The 23,401-nt window shown below is 40.5% G+C and overlaps 1 protein-coding gene across 2 annotated transcripts in view; it reads left to right on the top strand.

The window, feature by feature from the left end:
* The window catches only part of manbal (mannosidase beta like), a 52,155-nt gene extending 33,907 nt beyond the window's left edge, over positions 1 to 18,248 (top strand). For both annotated transcript variants that reach the window (XR_005945039.1, XR_005945040.1), the window contains exon 3: positions 17,061 to 18,248. The gene's annotated coding sequence lies outside the window, so the exon portion shown is untranslated. The remainder of the gene's footprint in view (positions 1 to 17,060) is intronic.
* Positions 18,249 to 23,401: the final 5,153 nt, after the last annotated feature.

Raw genomic sequence — 23,401 nt, 5'->3', positions numbered from 1 at the left:
AACCTTTCGCTTGGCCTAATGAATTACTTGCATTAATATGTGCTGCATTCTTTGTGCAAGCACAAATGAACAAATGTGGATCATGACTTTTGTCTTGAATATCAGTTGTGTGTTGGATCCTGCTTTATAGTTTTCTCCAGGAAGAAATAATGTTGGATGTGATACTATAAATGTTTAATACCTGTCCAGCTGAATTAGTAGTATGGTGATAGCTATCTTACTTAATCAGGGAAAGTGTGTAGTGCTCATCACTTGGCCCCAGTTTGCCCAGCAAGGATCAATGTATCCAATGAGGGCTGGGAATGATGCTAGTTTAACTCCCCCACCCCCCACCCCAACCCCCATTGTATTTTGTAGCCCAGTTGGTAATGTCTTTTCTACTTTAGCCTAGTGACAGATCTAATCTGCAACCCAGCTCAGTTCCATTCTGGTTAATTTTTTTCACAATTATATTTGATTTTCTTATGTACCAAGAATCAACAAAGCAAAGAAGTGGATTCTTGTCTCCATGAGAGCTGGGCTCTTTAAACCCACAGGAAACATCCTTGAGTTAATGTGTTGGGAGTAATACCGACACTCAGTAGCATTCTCTCCCTATCCCTCTCCCAAATCCAGTACAGGCATGCATATGGAGCAATCAATCATCAACATTTTTCATCCTTTTGTAGACTTACCTGTCTCTTTTTCTTAAACTGTAATTGTAGGGAGCTACTGCCAAACTTGATTTTAAAAGGGGAAAGATTGAACACCTTATGCTTTTTTAAAAAGTATTTTTGTGGATGTAAGCTATGGCTACCATCAGAAACAGCACCAGCCCTCATGAAAGGCCTTGAGAATTCCACTTCTTTATAGATTTAGTAAACTGGAAAGCAAAGCCAATTACCTGCTTGTAAATAAGTAGAATGTGCTTGTTCCTCTCCAGATTTTCAATGTGTTTTTGTCCTTCTGTTTTATCTCAGCACTGAAGAGAATGTGCCATTAGTTTTGCAGAGAATGGGCCATTAGTTTTGCTGAGAATGGTTGCAATGTTGCCTACCCACCTCCACTACTTAATCGTAAGGCGGAATTTTACAACACTGGCGTGGTGGGGGCGGGGCAGTAAAATGCGGCGAGATGTTCAAAAGTCTATTGACTTCAGCGGGATGGGAAAATCCCGCCAGCGGGCGGCTGTAAAATTCTGCCTAGGATCATAGAGTAGCATAGCACAGAAGAAGGCAACTTGGTCCATCGAACCTGTGCCAGCTTGTTTGGAGAACAATCCAATTAGAGTAAGGTAAGCTGTCTTCAGTTATAAACGTTCAGATGTTTAGCTTGATAACTGCATTAGACCAATCCTAGACAAAGCCACCTGCAGAATGTGCTAGAAGGGTGCACATTTTTATTAAATCCAGGATTTATTTATCACTGTCATAAATTCAATGTTTTAACAAAGATTTTTTTTTCCATCCAATATTGTTTGGCAAGACAAAGGGAAAATTCATTTGTTGCTCCTGCACTGAGCTCAGTCCCAAAGCATGCAGACAATGGTTCTTAATGAAATAAAAACAGAAAGTGCTGGAAATACTCGACAGTTCAGGCAGCATCTGGGGAAAGAAACAGAGTTAACGTTTCGGGTGGATGACCTTTCATCAGTTTTGGTAGGTCATGCATCTGAAATGTTAACTCTGTTTCTCTCTCCACAGATGCTGCCTGAATTTCTGAATATTTCCAGCATTTTCTGTTTTGATTTCAGATTTCCAGTATCTGCAGTATTTTGCTTTTGTAAGGGACTTAATGAGATGGATCTAACCTGTGTCAGAATCCACCATCTCCAACACGGAAGAGATAGTGTTGGATTGACCATATTGTAGCAAACTGTGATTGTATCTGGTCCACCAATACTTCAGCCAAATCAACATGTCCACACAAGTTGCAAATGTCAAAACTTTGCAAAACACTTTAGAAGCGTGCAGAACTCCTGTTACTGTCATTGCCAGGAGCTACTTCCTGCTTGTCTGCAGCAAGGGGCCTGAACCACTTCATGCCCAATTTATTAATTTGTTTTTCGACCTTATCTCGTCCAACCTTCTGACTCAGGCCGGACAAGTTCCAGGCACTGCAACGTGTCTCTGGGGCCCAGCATCTAAGTGCAGCTGAGTCGAAGGCATAGAGGCCACACCACTTATTTTTATGGCACTAGCTGCTGTAAACCAGATAAGCTGAAAGGTCCATTGAAATTTAAAGGTTCTTGACAGGCCAGGAGAAGGTAAGTGCCTAAGCTAAGTTGATAAGAGTTTGGGGCATGCGGGGTGCAAGTTCAGAGGTTGGGGGGGGAATCAGAGGCTGGAGGGGGATGTCGGAGATGTGAAGTGCCTGGGCCTCAGGTTGGGTTGGGTTAGGCCAGGCCATGCCGGGCCTGTGGGGGGTGGGGATGCCGGGCCTCGGGTAGAGGATGGTGAGGGGAGGGTCTCGGGGGAGAATTGTTGGGCCTGGGGTGTGTGGGAGGAGTGTCTTGGCCATCGGGGGTCGGGCTTGGGGTGGGGTGGAGGGGGGTAGGGTGTCAGGCCTTGGTGGGGCGTGGATCACGTCAGGCCTTGCTAGTTGGGAGTGAGAATCTGGCTTGGCAGGGGTGTGGAATGAGCCCTTTTTGGGGTAGGGGGAAATCCCATGATGGGGCTAGTCTGTTTGGGTCTGTATAATAGTTACCCAGAACTTAGAAGTGGTTTTAATCCTTCTAACTTTCTGAAGGTAACTGTTGTGGTAACCCAGTCAGAACCATCTGAAGTTTGCGATTTAAATTACATGGTTCCCAATGCAGGGCAATTGCCCTGGGGAAGTTTGCACTTCTGGGAGATTGCTGTGCAAACTTTACCTGGGAAGTTCCAAAGGGAATTCCACAGCGCACCTTTGGGGAGCCCCCAGCACCACGCTGGGGAGCTTGGAAGTTACAGCCCAATTTAAAACCAGGGTTAATCATCACTGGTTGAATTAAAGTTTCTGGAACCTGCTTTAGACTGTGCAGAACCTATTGACTTTTAGTGCCCAAGTGAAATGCATTCAAGCTTCCCTGAGCTTTCTATAACCACAGTGATCAATTCCCTGAATTTGCCCTTGTTACGGTTACCTGCAGTTACAATCAGTTATTATGCCACCGAAAGCACCAAAATGAAAACTGGATCCTTGGTCTTTTGCTAGTCAGGGGTGGGAGAGAAAAGCTCCATTTTGATTTTATTAAAGGCTCCCACTGAGGATTAATAATTTAAGTTACAGTTGATGGCCACTTACCAAGAAGTTATTAGTTTATCCAAGTCGAGATGCTGTAATAAGATTTATTTTTGTTAATTTTTTTTCTTTGTGTGCGTTGATCACCGGGTAGAAGTACAGTGCATCCAGCTGAGAAACCATTTACGGTTGCAGATGAGTTGTGAATAAAGATTAATCAGTTTGCTGGCAGACTGTGCAGTTATGACTAAGCTGGAGGAGTGAAAACCAAGTTGAAGATTGGCCTGCTTTTCATTCCAATCTTGTTATGATTTGATGTGTTTAATTTTGAGCAGAAAAATATTTTTATTCTTGACAATATTGATAAAATATGTTGTATCAGACTTCTGAATGTAGTTACAGGACATCAGTTTGACAGTAATTAAATGCTTTCACTTTTTTGTTTTGCAAAGTTAGTCTTCCCATATTCAATCATTTTTCCTGATGTGTGAAAATGCACTTGAAGAAGTATGACTGCAGTGAATTGGCTAATCTCAGATGCTTTGGCAGTTTGGGTCCTTCAGTTGGATTCAGCAGCCCTGGACTGAGGGGAAATGTGAGGGCCTCTGACTCCCAAATGACAAGTTGTGATCTCTTCTACAAAGTGTGCAAGCCAAATGAGAGCAGGAGAAGAAATAAAAATAGAAAATGCTGGGGATATAGCAAACCAGGCAGCATCAAAAGAGAAACAAAAAGATTGGTGACCTTTCACCAGAACTGGAAAAAGTTGGAGATGCAACAGATTTTAATTTTTTTCTAAATATTGAGCGTGGTAATTAATGTAACTTATTGCAACTGATGCATGTTAATGACATCTAGCTGCTGTAATCCTCGATTTTCAGACTCCAAGGTTAAAAGATTTGGCTAATTTGCTCACTTTTCCATCTGAGTGTTATTTTAATGCATCAATCACAATGCAATTCTTCCAAACAAATTTTAAAATTTGACCACTTTTACGTATAGTTTAGATGAAGTGTTATATTAGACTCGAAACATTACCTTTGTTTCTCTCTCTACTGATGCTGCCAGATCTGTTGAGTTTTGCCAGCATTTTCTGTTTTCATTTCAGATTTCCAGCATCCTTGCCGATTTTCTCATGTGATGTTTCTCTCCTGTTTATATTCCACCCTTAAAACAGGGGTATCGAAGCTCTCTGTGAGCAACTGTAGCTAGTTAATTAGGTAGCTAGTTTTAACTGGTTTTCAGAGGCTTAAATCAGTTGTTTTTAAGGGAGTATAAAAAGAGGCCTTCCTCCGGGCTGCCTTGTCTGCACTGAGAGCTGGAGAGTGAGAGAGTTTTAAGGGTTAATTTCTATCTAAAGCCTATATTTTCCTTTAATTTAGCAATTAACTTAAGGAGTAATTTTTTAGTTGAGAGGTTTTTTATCCCAACCTTAAAGCAGGGATATCCAAGCTCTCTCAGGGCAGCTGCAGCTAGTTAATTAGGTAGCTAGCTTAAACTGCTTTTCAGAAGCTTGAATCCGTTGTTTTTCAGGGAGCATAAACTGGCCTTGCTCAGTGCTGCCTCGCCTATGCTGAGTGTGCTGCTTTGGGTGCACAAATTGTAAAGTGGGAGTTTGGTGAGTGAGGGAGTTAGGGGAAGCAGATGTTCCTTTTTTTTTATGTTTTTCAAGCCTCCAATAGAATTGATATTGGGGAGTCAGTGAATGAAGTGTACTTGGATTTTCAGAAGGTTTTTGATAAAGTCTCCCACAGGAGGTTCGCTAGCAAAATGAAAGCACATGGGATAGGAGGTAATATACTGGGATGGATTGAGAATTGGCTAACAGGCAGAAAACTGGGAGTAGGAATAAATGGGTCATTCTCATATTGGCAGGCTTTGACTAGTGGGGTACTGCAAGGATCAGTACTTGGGCCCCAGCTGTTCACAATATATATCAATGATTTGGATGTGGGGACCAAATGTAATATTTCCAAGTTCGCAGCTGACACAAAGCTAGGTGGGAATGTGGAAAATGCAAAGCGGCTTCAAGAAGACTTGGACAGACTTGGTGAGTAGGCAAGAACATGGCAGATGGAATGTAATATAGGAAAATGTGAGGTTATCTACTTTGGTAAGAGAAACATATGTGCAGAGTATTTCTTAAATGGTAAGATTTAGAAAGTGTAGATGTAAAAAGGGATCTGGGTGCCCTCGTCAATAAGTCACTGAAAGCTAACATGGAGGTGCAGCAAGAAATTAGGAAGACTAATGGTATGTTGGCCGTTATTGCAAGTGAATTTCAGTACAGGAATAGTGAAGACGTGCTTCAATTGTATAGAACCCTGGTTAGATGGCGCTTGGAGTACTGTGTGCCATTTTGGTCCCCTTACCTTAGGAAGGATATTATTGCCACTGAGGGAGTGCAACGTGGGTTCACCAGACTTGTTCCTGGGATGGCGGGACTATCCTATGAAGAGAGATTGAGGAAACTGGGCCTGTGACTCTAGAGTTTTGAAGAATGAGAGGTGATCTCATTGAAACCTATGAAATACTGAAAGGGATAGACAGTAGATGCAGGTAAGATTTTTCCCCTGGCTAGGGAATCTAGAACCAGGGGACACAATTTCAAAATAAAAAGGAAGCCACTTAGGACAGAGATGAGGAGAATTTTTTTTTTTTACACAGATGGTTGCAAATTGTTTCAATTCTCTACCCAGAGGGTTATGGAAGCTCAATCATTGAGTTTGTTTAAAGCAGAGATTGACAGATTTCTAAATACCGGTGACATAAAGAAACATGGGGATAGTGTAGGAAAAAGGCGTTGAAGTTTTTGATCAACCATGATTGTATTGAATGGTGGAGCAAGCTCGATGGGCTGAATGCCCTACTCCTGCTCCTATGTTCCTACCCTCTAGAAGATGTTGACTCCTTGTTAATTTACTGCTCTACATTAGTTCCTCTCTAGCATCTCATCAATGGTGGTCATCTAACCAAATATAATGTCTCCATTGTTTTCTACTGCTTTCTAATAAAATGACAAATAATGGCCAGGAGAAAAGTCACTTATGCCAACCACACCTTGTATTTATCTAGCAGCCATCATGGCAAAAATGCCTTTACATTTTACAAGGGTGGGGGGAAGACGCTGAGAATCCTTCTCTTCCCTCTTGAAGTCTAGCAAGGCCATGCAAAAAGCTTGGACAGGAGAAAGCTAAAATAACGACCAAACTAATTCCTCTCACACTCTCTTAGAGTCACTGCACACTGCTTCTAAAAGAACTTTAAAACAGATTAGCATCTGATTATCACTTTGTCAAAAAAGTTCAGATCAGTTTTCTAAACTTCCCCACACTGTTAGTGTTAAAGTGGAATTTCAGTTCTTTATTGCCCCCCTTTTTGTTTTGGCAAATACTCAAGGCAGGGACACATTACATTATTTTCAGAGCTGCATAACAATAACTTTTGTTGGTCGAAAGTAAATATTCTCTTGGATTCAGTGGCACTGCTCCTGTAAGTAGACCTTATGTTCCCTTAGGCATGCACACTTTGGTTGCAACCACTTGCCAAACAATCAGCACTCTCTTCAAATGCAGTATAAATTGTTGTTTTCCCCTTATATTGGTATTCTTGCGAAGTGTCCTGATGCGTGCAAGACAAAAAGCTTAGACATGTCTCTTTTTTCAGCATGATGTTGTTGACTTTGCATGTGTGGACAAGTTTGCATGCACAGATGGGTATTGGTGGCCATCTTGCATTGCAAGAAACACAGTGAAATAACAAACCATGTGATTCTGATCTTTTCCAGTGAATTCATCAGTTAGCTGTCCTATGCTAACTAGCACTTTTTATTTCCTCTACGATGGACTACTTACATGTGCAATCACGTCCCAGTTCAGAGTTTCGCACTATCTGACTAGAAAGAGAAATTTCTTTGTGTCTCTGCCTTTCTCCAACTCTCAATCAATGGATGAAAGAGTGAGTGTGTGTGTGAGTGTGTGTGTGAGTGTGTGTGTGAGTGTGTGTGTGAGTGTGTGTGTGAGTGTGTGTGTGAGTCTGTGTGTGTAGTAAAACCATTGCCATGGCCCATGCTGTGTGCTAGTGTTTGGTTTGCTAAGCTTCCAATTAAATTTAACCACTTGGAATGTAATGCCTGCCACCCGCCCTGTACCACCGCCTCCAACTTGATAAAGGCCACAAATTAACGAACACCATTATCTCAAAACTAATATGACCTATGAAAGTAAACATTTTGACATCTTTACTGGCTGCTATCTTGTCCTGGGAACCAAACCAGAAATACACAAGATGTTTAGAATTGATCCTTTGTAAGCTGAATCTAACTTTGTAGCAATATTGTAGCAAGTGAAAGCAAAATTCCTTCTAATCATTTAGGTAGAAGTCCCAAAGTTACATTGTTCAAGGGCACTTCTATTGTGCAAATCAAAATACGTCAGTAAAAGGATTAAGTACAATCTCTGATGAAAATGGATTGGTAAAAAGATTTTGGTTTTGCCACATAGTCCCTACATTAGCTCCATTATTTGTTTTTTCACACTAATCATATACAGTATATTATGGTGTTTTGCTAACTTTGTGAAGTTGGATAATGGAAAGATTTCAAAAGATTGTTTTTCCAAATCATCAACAACTTTCATAGCACCTTTAAAGTAATAAACACCTCAAAGTGCTTCATAGGAATATTATAAAACAAAATATGACACTGAGCCACATTAGACATTAGGTTAGATGACCAAAGGCTTGGTCAAAGAGGCAGGTTTTATATAACATCTTGAAGGAGGAAAGTGAAGCAGCGAGGCAAAGAGTGTAGGGAGGGAATTCAGAGCTTAGGTCCTAGGTAACTAAATAGTGGATTAAAATTGTGCATGTTCATGAGGCCAGAATTATACGCTCGCAGATATCTTTGAGGGTTGGCGGAGATTACAAAGATGGGGAAGAGAGGGGGATTTGAAAACAAGGATGAGAATTTTAAAATATAGACATTGCTTGACCAGGAGCCAGTGTAAGTCACTGAGCACAGAGGCGATGGATGAATGAGACTGCCACAAATTAAGACACAGGCAGCAAAGTTTCGGATTAGTTCAAGTTTATAAAAGGTAGAATGTGAGAGACCAGTCAGGAGTGTGTGGGAAAAGCCAAATCTGGAGATAACAAGGGGATAAATGAGGGTTTCAGCAGCAGATGAACTGATATGGGATCAAAATCAGATAATGCCACAGAGGTGGAAACAGGTGGTCTTAATAATGGCCTGAATATGTGGTCAGAAGTTTATCTTGGGATCAAATATGACGCCAAATTTGCAAACAGACTGGTTTAATCTCAGACTGTTGCCAGGGGAAGCGAATGAATTGGCAATAAGGGAATGGAGTTTGGGGTGGGCATGGAAAACAATGGCTTCAGTCTTCCCATTATTTAACTGGGGAAAAAAATCTACTCGTCCAATAATGGATGCTTGATAAGCAGTCTGATAATTTAACAATAGTGAAGGAGTCGAGAGAGGTGATGGTGAGGTAGAGCTGAGTGTTGTCAGAATGTGAAAAGTAACACTATTCTTTTGGATAATGTCACCAAGGGGCAGCATGTAGCAATGAAATAGGAGAGGGCCAAGGATGGACCCTTGAATGATGGTGGAGATGACGGTGTTTGAGCAGGAAAAGAAGCTATTGCAGGTGATACTTTGGCCATTAACAGGACCAAGCTCCATTAACATTGTAAGAAAGATCAGTTTATAACAAGGTAATAAGAATGTCAATCAAAGCTAACATTCCCCTTCAAGCTGTAAAGGGTTGAACTGCCCATCGCAGCAATGGAACAGGGAGGGTGAGAGTGGTGCATGTGAGCTCACTACTCGCACCTTTATCTCACACTGGCAAAAAATTCTGGAAATGGAAATGAGGCAGGAATCTTGGGTTCAGGTCCCACTACCTTTTTTAAAGGCCTCCCAACTCCACAAAAATCTGGGCCAAAGTTTTTGTTCAACATCTCTGCCATTTTCTCATTGTACATGATAATTTCTGCACCACTGTCTCGACGTGATCAATATTTACTTTAGCTATACTCTTTTTTATATGTTTGTAAAAAGCCGCAAGCATCTTATTTTGCTGACTAGGTTATTCTTCTTCCACTGTTTTTCCTTTTTATCAACTCTTTTGTCGATCTTTGCTTTTTAACACTCACTCAATTCTCAGGCTCAATAATATTCTTCACAATATTATAAACTCTTTTAATCAAATACTATCCTTGATTTGCATAGATCCTGGGATCTTTTTCATTTGCGTTTGTTTTTTAAATAGAACATACTAAATGTTAAAAACGTTGAAGCTTTTCAAATGTTTCCCACTATTTATTTACTGCCATACCTTTGAGTCTAGTTACCCGATCAACCTTCACCAGCTCTCCCCTTATACCTATGTAATTGGCTTTGTTAAATTTATGATTCTAGTTTTGGACTTGAGTACATCACTCTCAAACTTTATGTGAAATTCAATTGCATTATGACCACATTTTACTATGGGATTGCTAATTAACCTTTTCTCATTACACCATACTTGATCTAAAATCATTTTATCCTTAATTGTTTCCATAAGGTATTGTTCAAGGAAACTCCCAAAGAAGCATTCCACACCCTCATCTTGCACACTACCTTTGCCAATTTGATTTGTATTGTATCTCATCCTTCTATTACTTGAATACCGGTATTAGTTTAAATAGGTTAATGTTTCCAATAAAGTGACAGACAGAAGAAAGTCAAACAAATAAGTGTGTTTTCCTGTGTTTACGTAATAGTTATCCCTGTGCTTATGTTTTTAAGAAAACTAAAAATTGATCTTGAGTCTTTTTAAAAATTCCTCCAGCTGTCTAGAATACAATAGATTGGGCTTATCATATTCTGACTTAGCTCACAATAACATCAATTTTTACTGTGTGTACAACCTATCTCAGAAAATACATGAAGTCATTGTTTACTTCTGTTTTATTTCCCTTCTTATGATGGAGCTTCTGCTCATTTCTAGGGGACCTTTTGCATGGCATTATTAAAGCATTTTCAATTTTAAAGCATTATAAATAATAGTTCTGTTTAAAAATGTCATGGGCTTTTTTGCTCCTTTTTTGATTGTACTCAAAAAAAATGTATAAACTTAACCTTTGAGCTCTTTGATTTACTACTCTAATTAATGCAAGAAACTGTCACTGGCAAGAGAAACAGAATTGTAAACTGCATGATGAAAAGGGCCAAATACATCATCTTGTCAGTTATGTTGAAACAATAACTTTTGCCTGCAGCCTTACTGTGTTTCATTCAGGAGATAACAATGTTTTGTATACTGTAATCTTAGACCTTTTTAATTTTCCTCTACCATCTCAAAGCTACCTGAGGTATGTTATAGACCCCTAGGCTGGGTTGGAAGCCTTAAACTGAAACTGTGGGATGAAATCAGAAAGGCTACTAGTGAGATACCAACTATAAGTCATTATTGATTGCTTTATGACAAAAGAGCCAGCAAGTGGATAAAACATTTTGGATTTGGTTGTGCCAAAGGGACGATCAAATCTCTAGCACAAAGGTGAGTAAGGCTTTAAATGTAAGTGATCATATTATAATTATGTTTGACAATGCAAAGATTGGATAGATTATGAAAACACAAACAAAATTGTCAGATTTTAAGAGGACCAACTTTATGCACTTGAGAAGTCTTAGAATAGAATTTGAATATAAAACAAAAACAGAATTACCTGGAAAAACTCAGCAGGTCTGGCAGCATCGGCGGAGAAGAAAAGAGTTGACGTTTCGAGTCCTCATGACCCTTCATGAGGACTCGAAACATCAACTCTTTTCTCCGCCGATGCTGCCAGACCTGCTGAGTATTTCCAGGTAATTCTGTTTTTGTTTTGGATTTCCAGCATCCGCAGTTTTTTTGTTTTTATCTCTAGAATTTGAATATGTCTAGGGAAGTGGAGGAACAGTAGAGTTCATTCAGAGAGGTAATTCTGAATGCAATGGATTGACATGTACCCTTGCAAAGCAAGAGTGCAAAACTTAAAGACTTTGCTGTTTGTTTGAATGGGACTAACCAGCACCTGATAAAGAAGAAGGGCATTTAAAGCCATGAAGAAAAATGGTGCAGATATGCAATCAGTATGAAAAAGTATTCCAGGAGTGTAAAAGTTACATTAGAATGGCAAAAAAATGAATATTACCACAGGAGTGGATGATAATCTTTTAGTTAAAGTATATTAAGAAAAATAGGATGGAGAAAGGCCACTGAAAGTGGGATCGGGAAGGGGATGATAAGTTACTCTAAGGGGCTGCACAATTTTCTGCCTCCACTTGTTTTCTCAACAATCTACTTTATTCATCAAATTTATATAAGTACATTACATAACAGTTCAAATTTGATTTTACATAAAAGTGCAATACAGTTCAATTTATTTCAATACAGTTGGTGATCCTCTGGACTTCCTCACTATACTTAGAATTACAGGTTATATTTACAATGTATGTTTTATGTCAAACATTCTCTGGTGCATACGAGGGGCTTTACACAGGTTCCAGCCCTTCAGCGTACAATGACAGGAGGGCTTTAGACTGTGGCCCTTCCCACTGAGCCTTTGTAGTGGCTGCCTTGAGCTTTAGAATGTGCCTCAGCACCTAGTTCTGGACCTTGGAATATAACAGTCTGCAATATTTGGTCATGGACAGTTCTTTGTGGAGGAAGACCAACATGTTTTGGGCAGATGAAAGAGCGTCTTTCACCAAGTTGAACGCCGTCCAGCAGCAGTTGATGTTTGTCTCAGTCTGGGTCCTGGGGACAGCACATGAAGCACAGAGTTTATGAAAGATTTGATCACAAGGAGTCTGGATAGAAATGAAATCATAACCGATTGCCAACATTGTTTCATGAAGGGGAAGTCTTACCAATCTAATTGGTTTTCTTGTAGAAAAGTAGCAACAAAAGAGTTTAGGAGTGGATGTGATGCACTTAGCTTTCAAGAAGGCTTCTTCATGCAGTTCCTTTGGAAAGGCTGCATTGAAAATAACAAAGAGGAGAGGTTTTACAGTGGATGTGTAATTGGCTGGCAGTATAGGATTTGTCTGGTACCATTGGGGTCCCACAGGTGTGAGAACACCTTTGGTTTCATATTTTCATAAATCTTCTGATAGGATTCACAAGCCAGTGGTTAAATTTGTGGATGACACAAAACTAATGAAAATGGTAGACTGCAAAGTGGATCCAGATAAGTTACAGGATGTAAATAAATTTGGGAATGGAGTAGACGGGTGGCTGATGAAATTCAACGCAGAGAAATACAAAGTGCTCCATTTGGTGGACAAAACAATATCCAGGATGGATGATTTTATTGCTTAAATGGAAAGAAAATAATGTGAAAATGGAAGAGATCTAAAAATTGTGACTGACAATAAACTGAAGCTATGGCAACGATGTTCAATGGCAGCGAGTGAAACAAATCAGATGTTGGGATGTATGGAAAGGTCAATATTAAATCACATATTTCAGCAATCCTGTCATTTACAAATCATTGATGCAACTGCATTTAGAATACTGTGTACAGTTCAGGTTGCAGCAATGAGAAAAGAGCATTGCAGCTATTGAAAACATATCAAGAGGGCAGCCGGAATGGTTTGAGGGGATGGAGCATTTGGATTATGATGAATTATTATATTGATGTAGCAAGCTCTCAGCGGTTAAGAGGTGATATGATTTCTGTGTTTAGGTTTCTAAAAGGACCTTGATAATATAGGCCATCTATTTTACCTTGTGTGGTCCTGTGCTTGAAGTGGGGTGGGATGTAATTTCCAAACTAATCTGCAGAAACATTGGGCCTGAACTTCGGAGGATTGGCAATCACAGTCGGATTGCCCCTCTGCTCCTTTTCACTTACCCAGGTCGGGAACTGCACATTTCTCACCTGCTGTTCTGAACCGGGCCTGGTGAGAAATATGCAGTATAGCTGTTTCCTGAGGCCTTCAGCGCAGGTCAGCAATGCTGGGGCATGTGAAGCCACACCTTTTTACGGCACTAGCTGCTGTAACCCAGGTAAGTTTAAAGGTCCATGGTTTTCAAATGCACTTTGAGAAGCCAGGGAAAAGGTAAGTGAGTAGGATGGGTTGGGGGGGAGGGCAGGGGGATGTTAGTTAGGATGGAGCAAATGGGTGTTAGGATGGGTTGGGTGGTCAGTCAGAGGTTGAGGGGCTTGTTGGGGGTGGGAGGGTGTTGGAAGGGTGGGAGGGGGGGGTGGCGTGGTAGTCGGGAAGTCAGAGGTGTTGGGGGTGGTTGGGGTGGGGGAGTTAGTTGGGCACAGGTGTAGGGTGGGTGAGATGGAGTATTGGGGGGTGGTTGGGAAGTTGGGTTGGGGGGTGCGGAGATAGTTGGTTGGGTGGGGGACAGTGGCTGGTGTGGTGTTGTGTTCATTACTATAGTTACCCAGGAGTTAGAATTGGTTTTAATTCTTCTAAATTTTCCTGGGTAACCATTTTTTCTAAGAGAGTTGGAGCTCTCTGAAATCTCTGATTTAAATCGGAGTTTCGGATGGATTCCAGTGCAGGTTAATTGCCTATCAGAAGTTTAAACCTACTGGGTGATTCCCATGCAGCCAAATGCATGGGAACCTCTGGGCACAGGCGGAATTGGGGTCTCCCAGCACACCTTCTAGTTTACCTCAGGAGTATGACCCCTGGGGAATGGAGGCTCTGGACCATTAGTGGGTAAGGGGTTAAATCAATGGAACAGACTCCTTTGGGGCATAGTGGAAGCAGACAATGCTTATTTATTCAAATGTAAAACTTCTTTCAGAAAATAGTATTTTGGGGTGTTTTATATGCTTAATTGAGACAGGTTGTATGGTAAGTGTACCATGCTTGGCAGGATCTTTGAGCTCAGGGTTTCCAGTGTATGTAATGTATCTAAGTTTGTTGATGATACAAAATTAGGTGGGAAGATAGCTTGTGAGGAGAACACAGAGACTGCAAAGAGATAAAGACAGGTTAAGTCAGGCAATGAGGTGGCAGATTGACTATAATGTGGGGAAGTGTGAGGTTATTCACTTTGGTACTAAGAACAGAAAAGCAAAAATTTTTCAAAAGGCATGAAAATTCTAAAATTTGATGTTCGGAGAAACTTTTGTGTACTCGTACAAGGAGCACAAAGTCAGTTTGTCAGCGTAGGAAGGAAGTAAGTAGGAAGGCAAATGCCATGTTGGTACTTAAAGCAAAGGATTGGAGGACAAAAATAAGCAAATCTTACCACAATTGTACAAGGCTTTGGTGAGACCACACCTGCAGTACTATGTGCAGTTTTGATCTCCATATTTAAGGAAGGATACATTTGCTTTGGAGGCAATACAGTGAAGGCTCTCTAAATTAGTTTGTGAGGTGAGAGGGTTAACGTATAATAGGCTCAGTAAATTGGGCCCATACTCTGAAGCTGAGAAGAATGAGAGGTGATCTCATGGAAACATGCAAGCTTTTGAAGGGGCTTAGCAGGGTAGACACTGAGGGTGTTGATGAGGGTAATGTCATTGATGTGGTGTACGTGGACTTCCAAAAGGCATTTGATAAAGTGCCACATAATAGGCTTGTCAGTAAAGTTGAAACTCATGGAATAAAAAGATCGTGGCAGCATGGATACAAAGTTGGCTGAGTGACAGGAAACAGACAGTAGTGGTGAACGATTGTTTTTTGGAGCAAGTTATCTTAATATATGTTAATGACTTGGATTTGGGTGTACAGGGCACAATTTCAAGTTTGCCAGTGACACATAACTTGGAAGTATTGTGAATTGGGAGGAGGATAGTGATAGACTTCAAGCAGACATTGAAAAGCTGGTGGAATGGGTGGACATGTGGCAGATGAAATTTAATACAGAGAAGTGTGAAGTGATTCATTTTGGTAGGAAGCATAAGGAGAGGCAATATAAAATAAAATATACAATTTTAAAGGGATACAGTCAAAAGGAAACCTGGGGCTACATGTGCATTGAAGGTGGCAAGGCAGGTTGAGAGAATAGTTTAAAATGTATATGGGGATCCTGGGCTTTATCAGTAGGGGCAAAGAGTGTTAAAACAAGAGTGAACCTTTAATAAAATGCTGGTTTAGCCTCAGCTGGAGTATTGTATCCAATTCTATTCATTGCATTTTACAAAGGATGTGAAGGCTTTAGAGTGCATGCAGAAAAGATTTACGAGAACAGTTCCACGGATGAGGGACTTCAGTTATGTGGATATGTTGGAAAAGCTGAGGTTGTTCTCCTTAGAGAAGAGAAGTTTGAAAGGAGATTTCATGAAGGTGCTCAAAACCATGAGGGGTCTGGGTAGTAGATAGAGAGAAATTCTTCTAATTGACAAAAGGATCAAGAAGCAGATGTCACAGAATTTAAGGCGATTGGCAAAAGAACCAAAAGTGACACAAGGAAAAAATTTGGTTTTTAACCATAAAATGCGTCATGAAGGCAGATTCAATCATGGCTTTCAAAAGTGAATTGGATAAGTACCTGAAGATAAAAAATTTGCATGGCTACAGGGAAAGGGTGGGATAGTAGAAATAGCTAAATTGAAAGCCAGCATGGATTTGATGGGCTAAGTAGCCTCCTTCAGCACTGTAACCATTCTATGATTCTTTATTTCCTGCTCTACATATGATACGTAGTGAGAATGGTATGTGCCAAGCTATGGGTGCCAGCAGTCTTTTGGCTCTCCATTTCGAGGAACCATTTCAGTGAGCATTGTTAGTGAAGGGGTAGAATTATCACAACTGAGCTGATTCTTGTTCGCCATGCCCAACACCCCCACAATCAACTTTTTCCAGGAGGAGTCACCTGTAACTGAGGATTTTGAGGGTAGCTGTAGTAACCCATTACTGCTTGAGCTTAGATCAGCTAGATTAACAGGACCAAACCTGGATCCACATGCCTTGGTACCATACCTTACTTATTGAGCCTTACAATGTAGAGCAACCCCCCCCCCCCGATCATTTTAACAGGAATGGTTTCCTCTTGATCTCAGACTTAATGCGATTTAGAAGCGAGCATTAACTTCTGTTATAGGGCTTTCGGAAGACTTTTCTCCTCTCGCTTGTTCACATTGCCAAACTTCACTGCTTGTGTTTGCCTACTGAATGGTCACTTCCAAAAGTATGTCTTTGGATGTAAAATATTTTGAGATATCCTAAGGATGTGGCATACGAACAGAAGTGTAACCTTTGTGTTCAAAATGAAAGCTATTTTGCTACTATTATTGTTATAGTTGTTCTAGTTTATGTAGCTAAAACTATCCAGGGAAGTAGAGAATGGTTTTAACTACACAAAGAAGTATGATTATGTGACTTCAATACTATAGCTGATTTCAAGTATCAACAAGAAGGGCGTACATAAATGCTGCACTTTCACATTGCTTTGGTAAAGATCTGCTGTACAGTGTCCATGAAGGGAGGAAGGGAATAAAACGTACAAAATGTGACAGTTTTCAATGTGCTTCTCGTTTCGAGGGTCTGTGGTGGCTCTGATTTTCTGTGTTGCAATGGGGAGAGAAACTGTGCATGTCGACCTGCTGAATGCAAAGAAATAGTACAAAATGCACTTTTAGTGAATTTTTTTTAAGGAACCACAGGCCTGGAGTAGTGCTTTGAAGTGTGGTATTTATTCTTGAGCTTGCATTATGTTTATGTTATGCTGCTAATTTGTATGAAATGTCTTTGCATTGGGCCCCTCTTAGACATTTTTCAGCATTAGAATGTGCCAACAATTAGAAAGTTGAAACTAAGAATGGTAATTTTAAAATATTTTTAAATTTTATTAAATGTTTTTAAAATATTTTTGTTTTTATCCAAACTTTAACCTCATTAGGAATGGGACCAATCTGAGACAAAGTCTTTGGACGTCACTAAAAAGCAGAAGCCTACAACTCCTTCATTGGGCAAGAAAGCCAAGAAAGAGAGCAAAAAGAAGAGATAGGTTACTGGAAGAGAGCTGGAGTAAAAATAGCATAGATGTTTCTGTGGTGATGCTGGTTTTGTATTCATTGTTCCTGAAAATATATAAACTTTTTTTTTTTCAGTGCTGTTTACACAAAAGTTTTGCAATTGCAACCTTAATTTTACTATCCCATCTTTCTTGCATCTTCTGGAAATTTTAAAAATTACCAACTTGCAACCAGCTTCATTGTCTTAGTCATTTTATACCTATCCTTCATTGAAAATAGCTGCACATGGATCTTTTGACTGCAACTAAAGGTTCTTTGATATTGCCATGGACTGTGGTCTCAGGAGAGCAGCTTACATGCAGCACTCCTCCACGCTTATACACTACAGTGGATTGCTCCCTAAATAGTAAATAGGGATAAGTGCTTTTAACACTTAGGTCATTGTGCATGTGTGACCATTGATGTTATGCCTTCCACAGTGTTCAAGGACCAAACAGGAGTTCATATCACTGTGTGCCCAATACACTAGTTATGACTCAGCATTTTTATTATGGAGGCATGGGAGCTCCAAACTCTTTCCAAAAAAAACCTGGTTCTGGAAATTCCGGAGAACTCTTGGTCTCCCGCATAACCTCCCCACCACCCCCCACCAATGCCAGGAAGCAATATTAATGACCGTTTTGTTTCTTTAGCGTTCGTTCTCTGGGGATTTTAGGGCTTGGGTGACCGCTGACAGCAAAATTGAGAATTTTATCTGACATGTGGGACTAAGTGAGTAGGTCAGTAACTAATGGCAAGAGCGTAACATAAAACACCCTGAAATAGTTTGCAAAAGTGTGTTAAACAGCCCATTTGAGACCTGTGTTCAGAGGAGAACTGAGCTTGGACCACCAGAATCTTACATCATGCTAATATATCCTGTTTGTTTTGGTGTGAGCTTTAAGACTGTAAATTAGTTGAAATTTCTCTTAGACCAAAAGATGTAGAAGCAGAAGTGGGCCATTCAGCCTATCAAGTCTGTTCTGCTATTCAATGAGGTCATAGCTGATCTGATAATCCTCAACCTCACTTTCCTACCTCTTCCCCATAACCCTTGATTCCCTTGCTGATTGAAAATCTCTCTATCTCAGCCTTGAATATACTTGATGACCCAGCCTCTACAGCCCTCCGTGGTAAATAATTCCATAGATTCACTACCCTCTGAGAGAAGAAATTCCTCCACATCTTTGTCTTAAATGTGCAGCCCCTTACTCTGAAATTATGCCCTCTGGTCCTAGACTCTCCCATAAAGGGAAACAACCTCCTCAGCATCTAAAACAAAAACAGAATTACCTGGAAAAATTCAGCAGGTCTGGCAACATTGGTGGAGAAGAACAAAGTTGATGTTTCGAGTCCTCATGACCCTTCAACAGAACTAAGTAAAAATAGGAGAGGAGTGAAATATAAGCTGGTTTAAGTTGGGGGGGAGGATGCTGCTGGGGGGGAGAGAAGTGTGGGGGGGTGGTTGTAGGGACAAACAAGCAGTGATAGGAGCAGATAATCAAAAGATGTCACAGACAAAAGACCAAAGAGGTGTTGGAGGTGGTGATATTATCTAAAAGAATCTGCTAATTAAGAATGGATGGCAGGACATGCAAGGTACAGCTCTAATGGGGGTGGGGTGAAATAAGACTAAAAGGGGATAAAATGTATAGATTTAAAATAATGGAAATAGGTGGGAAAAGAAAAATCTATATAAATTATTGGAAAAAACAAAAAGGAGGGGGAAGAAACGGAAAGGGGGTGGGGATGGAGGAGGGAGTTCAAGATCTAAAGTTGTTGAATTCAATATTCAGTCCGGAAGGCTGTAAAGTGCCTAGTCGGAAGATGAGGTGCTGTTCCTCCAGTTTGCGTTGAGCTTCATTGGAACAATGCAGTAAGCCAAGGACAGACATGTGGGCAAGAGAGCAGGGTGGAGTGTTAAAATGGCAAGCGACAGGGAGGTCTGGGTCATTCTTGCGGACAGACCGAAGGTGTTCTGCAAAGTGGTCGCCCAGTCTGTGTTTGGCCTCTCCAACGTAGAGGAGACTGCATTGGGAGCAATGAATGTAGTAGACTAAGTTGGGGGAAATGCAAGTGAAATATTGCTTCACTTGAAAGGAGTGTTTGGGCCCTTGGACGGTGAGGAGAGAGGAAGTGAAGGGGCAGGTATTGCATCTTTTGCGTATGCATGTGGAGGTGCCGTAGGTGGGGGTTAAGGAGTACCTACTACTCAACTCCCACACAGCACCTCCCCATGCATACGCAAAAGATGCAACACCTGCCCCTTCACTTCCTCTCTCCTCACCGTCCATGGGCCAAAACACTCCTTTCAAGTGAAGCAGTATTTCACTTGCATTTCCCCCAACTTAGTCTACTGCATTTGTTACTCCCAAGCAGTCTCCTCTACATTGGAGAGACCAAACGCAGACTAGGTGATCGCTTTGTAGAACACCTTCGGTCTGTCCGCAAGAATGGCCCAGACCTCCCTGTCGCTTGCCATTTTAACACTCCACCCTGCTCTCATGCCCACATGTCTGTCCTTGGCTTCCTGCATTTTTCCAGTGAAGCTCAACGTAAACCTCATCTTCCGACTAGGCACTTTACAGTCATCCGGACTGAATATTGAATTCAACAACTTTAGATCTTGAGCTCCCTCCTCCATTCCCACCCCCTTTCCGTTTCTTCCCCCTCCCTTTTGTTTTTTCCAATAATTTATATAGATTTTTCTTTTCCCACCTATTTCCATTATTTTTAAATCTATACATTTTATCCCCTTTTTAGTCTTATTTCACCCCACCCCCACTAGAGCTGTACCTTGTGTGTCCTGCCATCCATTCTTAATTAGCACATTCTTTTAGATAATATCACCACACTCAGCACCTCTTTGTTCTCTTGTCTGTGACATCTTTTGATTATCTGTTCCTATCACTGCTTGCTTGTCCCTACAACCTCCACGCCCCCCCCCCCCAACCCAACACCTTAAACTAGCTTATATTTCACCCCTCTCCTATTTTTACTTAGTTCTGTTGAAGGGTCATGACGACTCGAAATGTCAACTTTGTTCTTCTCCACTGATGCTGCCAGACCTGCTGAGTTTTTCCAGGTAATTCTATTTTTGTTTTGGATTTCCAGCATCCGCAGTTTTTTGTTTTTATCTCCTCAGCATCTACCCTATCCAGCCCCCTTACCCCTCTCTAACTCCACTCCTTTTTTAAAAAAAAAGCCACCTGACGATGCCTTTAAAGCTACAAACCAATTGGGGGTAGTTTGTCTCTTGTTGCCTTTACATTTTCATTGATATTGTGTTTGAGATTTCCCATTTATTATGTGGTAGAAGGTCATTGCACAATTGTTCATATTAAGATCATAAATTATAACTGATTCAAGCACATTGTGTATGGAAATTTTCAGATGTCATACATCACAATGTGACTGGATTGCTTTCCTTTGCATCTCCTGGAAGTCAATAAAATGAAGAATCTCTCTGCCAATAATGTTTACTCAATTTTGCAGTGATATTAATTTACTGATCTGTTGAAATGGTGCATTCATTGTATGAAGATATATGGGTTGCTTTTCGAATTAAAATATTGTTTCCAACAATTAAATGTTTTGAAGCTAATATTTGTCATTGTCACCAGCACCCTTCTTGCTGCTGTTTTTATTCTGCATTATAGGATCTTTTCTTTATATTAAGAATGTAAACTCATGGGGCAGGATTTTTCACTCAGCGTGTCAGTGCAGCTCAACCCGCTCGAGCATGAAGTAGCACTCGATGACATTGGGCGAGCGTTCCGACGTCTTTGCACACTCATGCGATATTTTGGTCAGCGGGCGTGTGCGTGAGTCGGAAGCATGCCTGCTGGCAAATAAGAGGCCTATTAAGACCATCAGAGTTGTAATTAATGAAGATTTTCGTTGCCCAACGTTATGTTTGGCGGGTGGGCAAATTGGCCAGGTGGCCTTTGCATTTTTCAGGAAACTTCATTCACGGGCGGGATGAGGTTTCCATTATTAAATTTAAACAATTAAAATGTAAGGACAGAATTTTCATCTTGTATATGTTCAGGTGACTAATTCTGATGCTTGGGCAGTATTTTCCACATTTTAAAATCTGTTTTTATTGCATTTAAATTCTTCAGCTCCCTGAGCCAGCTCTCTGCCTCTGGGGAGCTTTCAATCTGTGCTCCACTGCGCCTGCGCTGACTTCAACGCGCGCCCTCCTCCCACCCCCACCCTGGCAGCGCTGAGCCTTTCGGTGTGCGTTTCATACTGGCTTGCCGCTAATTTGCCAAATTAGCGTGAAACCACGGTCGGGAGCCGATCGCAGTCGGGCAACCATTTCCTGGCCGCTCCCGGGCCCGCTGATCATGGACGCCTGCTGAACTGAAAAATCCTGCCCTTGGTTCGTATTACCAGAATCCAGCTTAAAATGTACAAAGCTGTTCAAGGCACAGTGTACGTGTTAAGGTAGGCAGTAATAGCCAAATGTAACTGTTTATGAAAATTAATACATATTGTTATAAAATGTTTCACATCCATTTGGAACATTTAGATTCGAAGGTTACGGTTGCAGCTAACAGTCTTAAATTGATACCTGTGGGCTGTAGTTTATATTCTAAATTTGAGTAATACTATGGACCTTACTGGAATTAAGAAGCCCGTAGACAAGTGCTTGTACAGATTTGCAATGCCTCACTCTGTTGTATGAGAATAGCCAAAATATTTGCTTTCTCCTAAAATATAAAATAAAAAGCAAGCATAGAAAATGCAGGAGGAATTTTATTACATCTGGCACAAATTTAAGCCTATGTTAACTTGCTCTCTGTTAGAGGTATCAACTATTTGGCATTAATATACTTAAGATCTGACTACCAAGTTTTAACTTCCCCTATTGCATTGACTCACACTCAAATTGTTGCGTATCTGTGCAAAAGTGGCAGTAAATCTGTACCATAAAATACATTGAGAAATACATACTTCAGGATAAATCTTTCATTACATTTTCATCATGCTTTATTTTATTAATCTTTTCTTTCTTCTTTCAAGTTGTCAGTAGAAGCTGAAGGAAATTGATTGCATTGTAAATAAATTAATTCTTGAATCGGTATGAAATATAATGTGTGATATTGCAGGCTATGAATGGGAGTAGGCTGACTAGAGTTAGCACTGGATCTGGCTCTTAGGAGACTTAGTTTTACTAAAACAAATCATGACAATTATTTGTAACAAAACACTAATTTGGAATCTAAACTATTGTATGGAAAAATAATTTAGAAATATTTCTTTTTCTTCTGGACTAGATGAGGTTAAGGAAGGTTGTGCTGAACTTAAATGTTACCAAGCAATGAATTGACATTGGAAGGAATGATTTCAAAGTTATTTTGTTAATTTGTTTCCCATCTGCTTCAGTTATGTAAAACAAATCTTGCGGATATCTGTGTTCTTTTTAATTCATATGTTTTAGAAGTATAACTTTTAGTTTAGGAATTGAAATTTTTTAATGTAAGATAAATGACAACACCTGGTTGAGAATCTGGTAAACAAACCTATGTGCAAATCAAAGGGTTGCCTGTATTTATTTAAGGGCAGAATTTGAAATGGGAAAACCCTCAACAATGGACGACCCCTCTATGGATCTCTTGGTAGAGGCAGGATGCTTACAGTTATCCCATTAGAGATATAAATTATTCATGTGGGTCCCAGAATCAAAGGGTTGTTTTGAAGGAAAGGATAATTAGTTTAAGTTCCTGTTTGGAACATTCCACGTATCCCATGGGCATCCCATGTTGCTGTGGAAATAGGCAATGCAAGGAGGTACTTTCTTTTGTTTGGGGTTTTATATGGTTGTTTTCTCACACAAACGGGCAGTCAGCTTAGAGCAACTTTGAGACAGGCACAGGGAGAATCTGCTAGAAGCTGCTAAGCTGCTGGAACTATAGCAGGGGACTGTGGGAAATTGAGATTTTTGGGGGAGGGGGGTTGGTTCCTGATTTTAAAAGTTACTAATCAAGAATGCAAGTGAGACCCATGCTTGAGCTAGGGAAGTCCACAATCATGAGGTATTGAAGGAGATTTGGAGGATTACTTAGCCACATGCTCATGGAAAGACCCCAAGTGATCTCGTACCTCAGAATAGTGGGAGCACTAAGGAGAAGTGAATTGAATACCAGAGAGCTTTGGCATACCTTGGTTTCACCAAGGAGGAGTGAATAAACCCTCAAGATCCTGTAATGTATAGAAC

This window comes from Carcharodon carcharias, chromosome 14 (assembly GCF_017639515.1).
Source record: "Carcharodon carcharias isolate sCarCar2 chromosome 14, sCarCar2.pri, whole genome shotgun sequence".
Classification (NCBI taxonomy): Eukaryota; Metazoa; Chordata; class Chondrichthyes; order Lamniformes; family Lamnidae; genus Carcharodon; species Carcharodon carcharias.
This window is presented reverse-complemented; position numbering and strand designations above follow the sequence as displayed.